At 45.4% G+C, this 12,677-nt stretch overlaps 1 long non-coding RNA gene across 3 annotated transcripts in view; it reads right to left on the bottom strand.

The window, feature by feature from the left end:
- LOC124987098 (uncharacterized) overlaps nt 1–12,677 on the bottom strand; it is a 110,654-nt gene that overhangs the window by 7,246 nt on the left and 90,731 nt on the right. Inside the window, exon 5 of one of the 3 annotated variants that reach the window (XR_007109136.1) lies at nt 1–338. This exon is cut by the window's left edge and continues 72 nt beyond it. The exons of 1 other annotated variant lie outside the window; for it this stretch is intronic. This is a non-coding gene — a long non-coding RNA (uncharacterized LOC124987098). The remainder of the gene's footprint in view (nt 339–12,677) is intronic. One more of the 3 variants, XR_007109137.1, reaches the window with a different exon arrangement.

Below are 12,677 nucleotides of genomic sequence, written 5' to 3'. Positions count from 1 at the left end.
ATATTCATGTCTTCCTTTCTCTGGAAATGGGGTTTCTTTGATGCAAGGTGGCAGGGACATACATAGGGTGGTGATGGAAGGTGGGATCTCTGTCTAGTCATCCGAGGCATCGGAAACAACCCAGACCTTCAGTGAGTGACAAACTTCCCAGTGAAGCTTCCTAGGTTCCTGAAGACTACATCAATGAAAGTGCAGATGGGAGAATGCACAGGATCCTTCCATAGCTTTATAGTATATGTCAGTTTGACCAACTCCATGTTTGTGTTATCTGATCCAGTCCTAAGAAAAAAGGAAGATAGAATCTGTTCCTTTTACTCTTCCACTTGCCATTACATAATCTAAAAAAAAAAAAAAAGATAAGAAGGAAATTTGACAAAATATTAATTTTTTCAAGACTTAAAAAAAAAAACTGCCTTTTTGGTCAACAGTGAAAATAATACAGAATCAAGTTAAGTCAAAACAAAAGTCAACCTCTAAATCACATTCCCTAGTAATTATAATTCATGTAATTATTATTTATTGCAATTAACATTGAAATACCTACTCTTATACCTAGATAGTGATAAGCTCTATGTGATGCTAGTCAAAAAATGAAAAAAATTCATTTTGTAACTATTTTTTTCCATGCATTTTTCTAGATGGTGATTGGGAAGAGAGAAGAATAGGGGACTGGACTGGGGAAAATATGGCTGAGCTTCTGGGACCCCTGTTTCACTTCAGCGATTCCTCTTTCACCACCTTACACATTCATATTCTGCACAAGACTCTGTATTGGGAGGAGGAAGGTAGAAAGGAAGCATTCTGTTGCTGCTGAAAACTGAAAATAACCATTTATCTAGAGGACAACTCGTCCTTCTATAGGTTGTTTTGTTTCCCTGGTGCTGGGGATGGAACCCAGGGCTTCACACAGGCTAGGCAAGTGCTCCACCACTGAGCCACACTGCCATCCCTGCAGGAGTTTTAATGCTGCATTGACTAATGGCATTTGGGCCTCATGCAAGCAAGGTTACAGCAATGGGTATGGGTGGAGTTTTGCAAAGGTACGTGCCTGAGAATCATTCAGATTTTGAATTTCAGGGGGTTGAAGGTGATTAGAAAGTATTTTTTCCATGTTTAGTATTAAGGGAACAAAATCTAAAACTCTATGTATGTTACAAATTGCCAAGAGCTATGAGACTAGTATTCTGTAGGAAAAACCAAGGTGGCCATCTGTACAAAATGTGACCTTTCAGCTGTTGACAAATGCCACTAGACCACAGTCGTTGTCCAACAAATTACATTTATGTGGCGAAAGAATCGGAGGTCTTCCTTCCTCATGTTGATGGTTCCCCCTTCCTCACTGTGATAAAACATTCTTTCCTTGAGTTTTAACCAGTGACATGGTGCAGAATTAGATCCACATGTGCTGATTTTTCCATTCTATTTATTCTAGTTGTTTTTTATTAGAGTCTGAAGAAAAGGGAACTGAAAGTCAGTCCTGGATTGCATACATCAACCCCGTTAGAGAATTTTTTATATTAACAAATATTCTAGCCTTTGTAACTACAAATGCTGAAGTTATGGAGAAATATCCATCCTAATCCCCATTTTCATTTGCTTCTAACTTTCCAATAATGTATCCTTTTGGGCTGAAACTTTCCATCCTTCGTTTCAACTCAAAGGTGAATTTATTTTGGAAAGTTCACACTAATTTAATTCAGGGACTTGGAAGGGATGTGAGAGTAAAAATATACCCTCTCCTGCTCTACAAATAAATGTAAGACTTCGTTCATAGATAACTCTGGAGCAGCCGAACAGCGGAACAATAAACAGGTCTCAGAAAATCGCTGCTAAAGCAGGTTGAAGTGATTAACCACAAATTTCCTGCAAGCACTGAACAGCTCGGAGTTCCTAGAGCAGAGTGAGCTTTGGTGCTTCCTTTACCCAGGGCCTGCAGGGCCCCTTCAGGGCAGGTGTCTGCCAAAGCCATTTTCAGGGGCAATTCTCTTCCGATGAAGCTTTCCATCCTGGGGGGAGGTCACAGCAATGGTTCCCCTGGCAGCCCACTGTCACAAAGTTTTGATTAGAAGCCCCCTCCCCCAAAAATATCCTTTATGATTTGGGGCTGCAGCACTTACAGGGCTGTCTGAAGCCCCAGAGCTTGGGAGAGCCTTGGTGGTCCACCTTCTGTGACCCAGGTGGACACCCCGAGGAGGAGGTCACTACCTAACAGAAGAGCTATGCCATGGCACACACCAGCCCCGCGATGACCGATTCCAGACACAGCCTCAAGCTCAATGACCTTCCCCTAAACTGTGACACAAGAGTAATATCATCCCCAATCCCCAAGCAGTCTGGTAGGTAATGGCCTCCTTTCTCCTTTTCCCACCCATATTTTAATAAAATTTCCTAAGAATCATTATTTGGATTGTCTTTCTTTTGTGTCTTATTTATTTTATGGTGGAATTGCTATGAGGCAAAAAGAAATAAGCAGTTCTTTTTTAAAAAGTGCAGGAGGGGGAAATGCAGGGGGAGAAATATGTGTGGAAAGGCCACTATCTGGGTATTAGGCACCCCTGGAGGAGCTAGGTTTAAGCCGATATAAAAATTTCCATGTCTTAAAAACTATCCTGATTTTAAAAGTAATAAAAATCTGGCTATAGACCTTGCCCTGGAAAAATCAATATGCTTTAATTCCTTCTAAAAACTTGGGCCATTAAAATAGAATCCAGGCAGAAGAGGTCGGCGGGCTGGCATCCTCTCACCTGTTTTGAATTATGCGGTTCAACCCAGCATGCATTTCCCCAGGGGGTGCGGAATCTTCTTCCTTCAAGAACATGCTAAATGCCCATCTGTCAGAAACAGTTTTGGGGTACTGAGGTGTAGAGATGGAGACCTGAACAGACCCTCCCGGGAGGCTACTGCCTGTGCAGAACACTTCTGTCCCTGCTAGCTGCATGTACTCATTATCCTTGATCAACAGCCCCCTGGGTGGCAGGCAAGGCCACCCACGCTGGAGACATGGCAGTCCGTGTCCTCAAGAAGCTCGTCCTCTCCTGGCAGAGCCAGATACCCAGACAGACCACTCCAGGACAACACCCCATTGTGAAAGTAGAATGTCGGTGGGAGCCCAGATCAAACACCGACTATTGCCCACGCATGCCAGAGGGAAGGGGCCACTGAGACCCACCTCCTGTGTTCCTGGGGAACTGGGGGATAGAACATGGTATTCACCTAACACTCTGGTGTTACTGGGAGATTAATGCCCCCGGTCACCGAGGTGATGAGGGACAGAGCAGAGTTTGAACGCAGATCACTCTGATTCCAAAGTCTGTACTCTGTGCCGAACAACATCTCAAGTACCAGATTTTCAATAATGCCTTTCCCAGTTCTCTTTACTGAACCTTATTTATTTGTATTTCTCTTAAGGAAATTACCTTAACTTGGATGTAGACTCATTTGTGTACTTATCAATTTTACTGGACAGGAAATGTCAATGGCGGTAATGGCATCTCGGCATATCGTGTGTATATAATTCTTTAGGTAAGGCATGCCTCTCTGATGAGGTGATGGGTAAGCAGATGCCTGAAAGCACTGAGAGCAATCCCCAAGGGTGTGGAGAGTGGGCTGGGAAATAGTCCAAGCACTGGACACGGCAAATGTGCAGGCCCCATGTTATGACTTGAATATGAGTGTTCCCCAAATCCCCTATGTTAATATAGGAATATTCAGAGGTGAAATGATTAAATTATGAGCACTGTACCCTAATTAGTCCATCCCAATTTGAATGGACTAAATGGGTGGTAACCATAGGCAGGTGGGTTGTAGCGGGAGGAAGTTAGGTCACTGGGGAGATGCCCTGGGGGATTATATCTTGTCCCTTCAACCCCATTCTTCCTTCTCTCTCTCTGCTTCCTGGCTGCTATGAGGTGAGCAGCTTTCCTCCACCTCACCCTTCTGCTGTGATATTTTTCTTCATCTCAGGCCAAAAGCAATGGAGTCAGCCAACCATGGACCGATCCTCTGAAACCATGAGCCTCAAATAAACTTCTTCTCTAAATTTTTCCATCAGGTATTTTGATCTTAGTGGAGAAAATCTAACTGACACACTGTATGTCAGAGGGCAGGTTTGAGGAACAAAACCTCCACCCTCCCACCTCTGCATTCTGCCCTCTTACTCCACTTAAGTTTCTTCAAAGCACTTTTCTCTACTTGACCTTAAATTTGTGAATTTCCTTACTACTGATTACATCGCCAGCCAGGTTACAAGCTGAGCACCTAGAACAGGTGCAGCATATGGAAGGAACTCCCTTCCCATTTGTTTAATGCCCATTATTTGGATTTTTCAGTTTTGTTTATTTTCAGTAAGCACTTATGTATAATTACCAAGCTAAGCCCTTCATATACATTACTCTTTTTAACCCTTCTCAATGTACTTTCCCTCCATTTTACAGAGAGCAAAACAGGTTAAGTAACTTGCTTAAGGTGACTCAGCTAGTAAGTGATGGAGTTGGGATGTGAACCCATGTGTGATCCTTCACTGGAGCTCTCAATCAAAATATTATTATAGTCTTACTGAGCCTATCATGGCCACCTCAGCCACGGAAATCCCTCAACAAATAGCAGATGGAATTAAATACTTTAGTGCAGAGAAGGAAGCATTCCCAAAAAGCTTGTAACCTAGAATCTGAAAACCAGTTTAGAAGATGCCTCACTCTGGTGTGGAAACTTACGACCAACACAAAAGAAGAATGGTTTGCCAGGTTCGGTGGTGCACGCCTGTAATCCCAGCAGCTCGGGAGGCTGAGGCAGGAGGATCGTGAGTTCAAAGCCAGTCTCACCGAAAATGAGGCGCTAAGCAACTCAGGGAGACCCTGTCTCTAAATAATACACAAAATAGGGTTGGGAATGTGACTCAGTGGTTGGGTGCCCCTGAGTCCAATCCCCGGTACCCAAAAAAAAAAAAAAAAAAAAAAAGAAACATGGTTTTAAAAAAATGTGATTAGGGCTGGGGAGATAGCTCAGTTGGTAGAGTGCTTGCCTTGCAAGCACAAGGCCCTGAGTTCAATCCCCAGCACCGCACCGCAAACAAAAAGAAAAAAAAGAAAAAAAAAATGAGATTAGTAGAATGTGCACATTACATTCCATCCACCCCCCGCTCCGCTCCAAGAAACCTAGGCAGACAAGAATCCGGGTCTTACTATGAGCCTTCCTAAAGGCTCCTGGGCTACAGTGACTCGTGACTCGGAAGGAAGGTGTTGATATCCATTTAATTAATGGCAGAGAAGATTTGACCTTGGAAACTGTCGTGTCATTGTGGAGAGGAGGAGCTGTGACGAAAGGTGTTTTTGGTGACTGAAGGGGATGCCGAGAAGGGAGAACTGGGGAGACAACCCAGAGTTTACCCAGGAGCCCCACATCTGCTGGGGTGGAGGGGTTTGATCCACTGAAAGGGAAGTGATGAGAAGGAAGGCCCAAAGCTCTTCATGCAGAGCAGCTCGGACAAGTAGCCCAAGACTCGTCACCCCTTTGCTTTGATTTCCCGCTTGCTAAGACCGATCCAGCTCCTTGGCACTGGAGCTGAGATTCCCAGGGTCATCCACCCAGCTTTCCATGTCCTCCCAGCTGCAACACCACTTTAGCTGTCAGGTGGACGACTTGGGACTGGCCTACTGGCAAGTGAGCCCCCAAGGGGATCAGCACTGCACAAACTGGCAAAACTGAGGAAGGCAGAGAGGGGACCCAGCCTGAGAAGCTGCCACAGGATCTGCAGGTCCAGCTCTGAGGTTCCCTCACCTATAAAATGGGCATAGTGACGATCCCCAGGTCTCCCAGGTTATGGTAACCACCAGGAGAGATCATGGTTGTACAGGTGAATTCACTCACAGGAGAGTTCCTGTCACCACCAAACAGCACATGAGTCTTCGCAGGGACACTGCAGCTCTTCCTCACTACTTCTCTTTACACTTTTATTTGAAGATTTCTTTTTTCTTCTTTCATTAACACAACTAGACTTTTTCCAGCATCCACACCTTTCCCTACTCATAAGTTGTATCCATGAGCTTAAACTAAAACCTGCTGGGCACCCATGTGGGTATTCTGGTCACTTCTGTGGCCTTGTGTGCTGCTGTGGTTTCAGATATCCTGGGAACCTTCAAAGCCACCAGCTCATGAATTCTCCCCACAAGATGCAAAGGCAGGCGACTACTCCCCAGAGGGGGCTGCAGGCGGTCTCACAGGCCAGTGGAGCTCAGAGTCCCAGAGACAGTGAAGGTGGAGCCGGTCTCCAGCCCCACTCCAGTCTTTCCCTCAACTGCCCACCACGGGGGTCAGGGGCTACCCTGGCTCTGTTGACACTTAGCCCTCTAGACACTGGAAAAGTCACCATGCAAGCTCAACACCACACCGTCGTTAGAAATACCTGTCTTTGGAGCAGACAGCCATGGACCAGTGTGTGAGTCCTCTCTTAAGGGGCCTGTGTCCTCATCTCAGGAAATAATGATGCTTCATCTCTCAAGACAAATCTGGGAATCACCCTGGATTCCTGCTTTTTCTTCAGCCTATATACTGTCTGCATTTTGTGTCATGTTGATTCAACCACCAAAACACATCTCCAATCTGTCCACCTCGTGTCCACTGCCTTTTCTCTAGGTTAAGTGTCACCAACACTCACCCAGTCTCTTGTGCAATCTCCTGACTTGGCCCTCTGCAACTCTGTAGTGCACTACTAGCTATTCCCCATATTCACTCCCCTCCTCTTGGTGAGTTGAGAATATGGAGACCTATCCAGAGACTACATTTCCCAGGCTCCTCTGCAGCTAGGCTGACCATGTGACCAGACACTTGCCCATAAAATATGAGTGGAAATAATGTGTACAGTTTGTATCTTTTGCTTAAAAGGAAATTACATCCCAGAATTTCCTCCCTTACTCCCTTTTTGGTGGGCTAGAGTACAGTCATGGAGTCATGGCTGCTGTGACCATACAAACAACAAGATGGAAGGAACCACAACTCCAGAATGACAAGGTGCATCCCAGGTGGGGTGGCTCTGGCTGCTGTGATGAGAAGGGAATGGGGGCCAGCAGGGCTAGAAACAGAGAGAATATTATGTCAAGACTATCATAGAAACCCAAGTATGAGATAGTGGCTTTAGCCAAGGTGGTAGTCATGGGAAATGGTGAGGTGTGTTCAAGTTCTGGATATGTTTTTCAAATATGATTAGATTTCTGGATAAATTATTTTGTGCTGGGGATTTAACCCAGGGGTGTTTTACCACATCCCCAGCCCCCTTTCTTATTTTTTATTTTGAGACAAGTTCTCACTAAGTTGCTTAGGGTCGTGCTAAGTTGCTGAAGCTGGCTTTGAACTTGCGATCCTCCTGCCTCAGCCTCCCAAGTTGGTGGGATTATAGGTATGCACCACCACACCTGGCTAAGATTTCTGGATAAATTCTACACTTGGAGTATGAGGGGAAGAAGGGTGTTAAGGATGATTCCAGGGTTTTTGGCCTGAGCACCTAGAAGGATGGAGTAGCCATGAGCAGAGATGGAGAGAAACTCAGGGTGAAGCCGATCTTTGGAGAAAGATCAGGAATTAAATTTTGGACACACTTGAGAGTAGAGGTCACCAGAGCCTGGGGTTGAGGTTGAAACTGCCTGGATTTGAATCCTGACTCTGATGCTTAGTGGCACAACCTTGCTCAAATCACTGAAATCATCTATGCCTTACCTTGACCGGCTCACCTACAGAAAGAGAAGAAGCCACGCCCCATCCCATAGAGCTGATGTTGGGAGGAAATGCATGCTTTCTAGTCTTTCTTTTGTGTTCTTTGAGTCTTCAAAAAGGCTCAGAACATTTGAAATCAGGGACAGATCTCCCCTCATCTCCAAGTCTGCTTATCCCATATCGCATAACACTAAGCCCGAGATTTTGAAAGTAGAGATGTGGTTGTCTGCCGTGGTTTGGGGACAGCTGTGAGGAAGCTTTCAAAGCAGCTGGTAGAGGCATAGAACCAGAACATTTTCTTCACCTCAGATTCCTGGCAAAACAAGGCCTGCAGTTAGAAGGGAAAGGTTTTAATTACCAAGCCACCTGTCCAGCCATCTGAAGCCAGCCCCAGCCTTTTGGCTGGCTCCCTGTGGGCGATGGGGCATTTAGGGGGACCATGCTCAGAGTCCCTAACATCTTTCACGTTTCACGGCACTGTATAATCAAGGAGAAAATGAACAGATCTCAAAAACAGGCCCCTATTATGGCTCCCCTTCCCCATTTGTTATTAAGGATGGAGACAGACACTGAGGGTTAGGGCCATGGAGAGCTTGAATTCAATCCGTTCCTTTCATGTGTTCCGGATAAGGCAGCCCTGGAACAAAATGACCTTACGCTCTCCAAAGCTAAACTTGGTCCCCTAATTTTGCCTCCAAACCTAGATAAGTGGTTTCTAAGTTATAAATTGTTCCTTGACTCTTTTTAGATTGATGAATATATGAAAGTTAAGTTGGTTGTATTCAAACCTGTAAAAGAAGAATGAAAATTAATAGAATTCCTAACTGTCAACATCAGAAAGAAGAGAGTGAAAGAGAGGAAAGAAGGAAAACATTAAAAAAAAAAAGAAAAAGTAATGAGCAGTTTTTAAGTGTATCATTTATTTAAGCTACATATTAACATACTTCCCAACTTCCGTTTTTTCTTTTTTTTTTTTAAGGAATAGACATAAGGTAGAGGAAAAAATGAGCCTGAGTATAAAGATGTCAGGACCAATTAAATCAGAGAGGGTGGCAGGGAGCAGTTCATTCTTATTTAAAACTGTCTCTACTTCTCCGTCCCTGGCTGGATTGCATTTTCTACATTCCTTGCCTAAGCAGTGGCCTTGATACTTGAGTTCCGGTCAGAAGAACGTGGGCAGGAGTGCTGAATGTCGCTTCCAGACCTGGTCCAGGAAAACCTCTCAGGCACATGCTCGCTCCTCCTTCTGAAAGAAAGCCCCAGGTTGAAGATGGCAGAGCAGCAAGATGGAAGGAAACTGGGAGCTTGAATCCCTACTTAGAGGAGAACCACCTGCCCATTAGGAACATTCGGTGAGAAATCCAACTGCACGTTTCAAGTCAATGAAATTTTGATGTTTATCTGTTGACAGCAGCAAGTGTTAATCAGGTAGCTCAAACCTTAACCCATCCCCTCACTCAGCCTGACTTTGACTTTGCAAACACCAAGTATTCACTAGACCTTCTCAAAGTAAAGTTGATAAACAGAATGATCACAACAGACATAGCACCCCTGTGTTGGTTCTTTGAATCTTGTCCTCATAACTTAACCAAAAAGTGATCTCTTGACAGAAGCACATCATTCCACCAAGAACATGCACCAAGAACATGTATCATCTTTTTGAAAGTTCCAAAGCGCATTTAGCAAGATAAGAGCTCCTGGGAAATAACAGGCAGAAGTTAAATAATCCGTCAGTTTGCCATAGCAGCACAGATCATGCTCCTGCTAATTGGCTGTGAGCTGCAGGAAGACAGCGACATGGTTCTTTGTGCAAGGGGAACACTGTGCATGCTGTTCCTGCTGCCTGAATCACTGTGCCCCTCCTGACCCTCGCCTTCACTGTCTCCTTTGCCTGGATCTGCTGTTGTTCCTTCCGATCTCAGCACAGCATCCTGCCCAGGTCTCTCTGCTATACTCTAGCAGAGTGCTGCGGACCTTTCCTTCCTTCAGTGTTATTTTATACTTATGTGACTTTCTTCATAGCATTTGTCTATGTCCAAAGTTACACTATTTATTTGAGTATGTGTTAATCATCTGTCTCCCCACAACCCCACTAGAGGCCCTGAAAGTCTCATTCACAGCTCTCTCCCAAACACCTATGGCCCAGCAAACAGGCTGAATGAATGAATGAGTGTGTCAGATTCCATATTTCTTTTTTAGTTAGTTAGTTTTACTCAGTCGGCACAACCACTAGGTCGACTTTTTTATATTCATGTTTTAATATCATATATTGAGAAAAAGATATATTAATATTAGTGAAATGAAAAACCTTTCAAGACACTAATAATACAGAATCAAAAAGTAATCCATCATGTATTCTTCTGACTGATGAATGTGTACTTAGTGCCTTTTCTATGCAAGACTCTATTTTTGTTTCCCTAGGGTAGACCTTAGAATGAATGAAATAGAGTTCCCTGTCCTCAAGTAGTTTCCAAGAACATGGCAGGAGAATATTTTTAAACAATAATGGTGAATTTTTCTCCAAGTTTCCTAGTATGCATGGCCCTTGCCCTACCCACTGAGCAAGGCTACTCTGTTTCTTGCCTCAGGGAAGGGAAGACAAAACAGGGAGGAAAATTTCTTCTGAGCTTCAAAGTTTACACCCTATTGGGAAGGGAATGGACTCTGGTAATTAACACTTTGGGGGAAAATACATGATAATCTAAGAGCAAGGCTTCCTGACTCCACCTGAGAAAAAAGTCCCCCCTCCCAAACCTCACAAACAGGATGGACTCCAGGGGAGGAGGAAGCAGCAAAGGTTTGGAGGTCTGAGAGCAGGGGGAGATGGAAGCCCTGGGGAAGGTCAAGACCTCAGAATCCTGGGGCTACCTGAAGGCAGCCATTCAGAAATCCCCAGCCTGGCCTAGGGCAGGAAGAGGACCCAGGGGTCTAGGGGAGACAGCAGTGCAGTAAGGAGAGGACCTAAAGAGGGCTTCAGAGGGCAACAAGGGCGGGGCAGCAGCCACGCACTTGTGCCAGCGACCGACGACCAGACAGTGATATATGTTCTAGCAGAGGCCACTATGGATGCCAGCTGAGGACTAGATACACTAACCTACAGATGCCTGGACCGCAAAGCTCCAGAACCTAGATGCTGTCCTGGGGAGGGATGGAGTGGGGAACAGGCTGGTGTATGGATGACAGCGCCACTCGGGATTTTTCAACAGCACAAAGGTGCAAGTGACATGCATTCAGTAGATACCACACTTAGAGTGCTGGCCTTTTCCCTGGGCCAGCCACAGGCGCAGGATCCTCTCATGATGCCATCCACGGCAGCCAGCCCCAGCTCCCAGCCAGACACATGGTCCCAAGGAGAAGCGCAGTGTGCCGTGTTGCTACACTCGGTTTGGCAGGGAAAGTATATTAATGGCATTTTAGCCTTATGGGTTTATCGGGACATCACCTCGTTGTAAGTGGAAGGGTCTCTATATTCACAAGCAGGTGAGGTGCTCAGAATAGAAACAAAGAGGGGTGAGGGCGCTGCTCAGGGGTGGTGCACTTGCCTAGCACGGGTGCAATCCCCAGAACTACAACGACAACTAAAAAGAAGAGAAACTGAGTTAAAATTAAGCCAGGTTTATAGTCCAAGCTACCTGGGAGGCAAAGGCAGGAGGATCAAATGAGCCTAAGAGTTCAAGGCTAGTCTGGGCAACACAGAGAATCTGTCTCAAAAAAAAAAAAGTCATGCATGGTGGTGCAAGTATGTAACCACGGTGACCACGTGCCTCTGGAGGCTGAGACAGGATGACTTTGACACAAGTTCCAGGTCAGCCTGGACAACCTAGCAAGACCCTATCTCAAAAAATTGGGGGCAGAGGAGATTAGGCGGGCAAACGAGGGGTGTGGCTCAGTGGTAGAGAACTTGCCTGGCATGCACAGAACCCAGGTTCTATCCCCAGCACTGCACACTCATGCACACACACACTCACGCACACACATTCATACACACAGGCATGCAAGAAGCGGTGGTGATGGACACTAGCATGTCCTGAGTCTGGGAGCCCAGAGCTGTGCTGTGGTGTCACTTACTCCTCACAACAATTCCTTAGAAGGTGAGTACTGTCTCCATTGACCCAATGAAAATGCTGTGGTTCAGAGAGGTTGCCCATGGTCACACAGCATGGGCATATCAATAAGTACTAGAGCCAAGACACGACCCAAGTCTCTCTGTGTGGCTCCTGGGCAGCTCCCGAGGCCTTTCCCTGTTACCCTTTTCAGCAGTGTACAAAGGGTCTCTTTTCTTCAATGCTGCCGCTCCAACCGTCTTCCTGTGCACAGTTTGTTGTAATCTCTGAGCATCTCTGCCAGTCAGAACTGTGTGAATTCAAGCTCACTGAACCCTGTTTTGTGAATCAGGCCTTCTCATTCCCATGTTCAAGATCACAAACTGAGGCTCACCCAGATTGCACAGTCAGGATTCAAAACCTATGTCTCCCAGATTCAGGGCTTTTTCAACAAATCCACCCGCCTCTGCTTCTCACTGTGTGGAACTGTTGTTTATACCCAGAGTGTCCTCCCTCGGCTGCAGGGACTTCCCCCCACTTGCCAAACACACGCCCCCCCACCTTGCTCTCAGCCCTTGTAGACATATGACACCGTTTAAACCAATTCAGAGTTTAACCTATAATCTTTGTGTCAGTTGGTGGCTAATAGCTGCCTTGTGACTTTAAGAGGTACACCAGATCTCTGGCAGGTGCAAACAAGCCACAAAAGAAACCTACTCTGTGTTCACTGGCTGGAACAGTCCCAAGATTATAAACTGCACTGCACACAGCAAATCATCCAGTAAGGTCCATTAGTTAAATCAGGAATGATAAAAAGAGATTTTCTAAATCAAACTTGGTTTCAAATGTTACAACAAGGAAATAACTATAAATAACTCCCCTAGAGGGCTGATCAATTATTCTTCTAAACTAAGATCTATTCACATGGCA

This window comes from Sciurus carolinensis, chromosome 6 (assembly GCF_902686445.1).
Source record: "Sciurus carolinensis chromosome 6, mSciCar1.2, whole genome shotgun sequence".
NCBI classification, from domain to species: Eukaryota; Metazoa; Chordata; class Mammalia; order Rodentia; family Sciuridae; genus Sciurus; species Sciurus carolinensis.
Note: the sequence above shows the minus strand (reverse complement) of the source record. Positions and strands in the feature narration are given on the sequence as shown.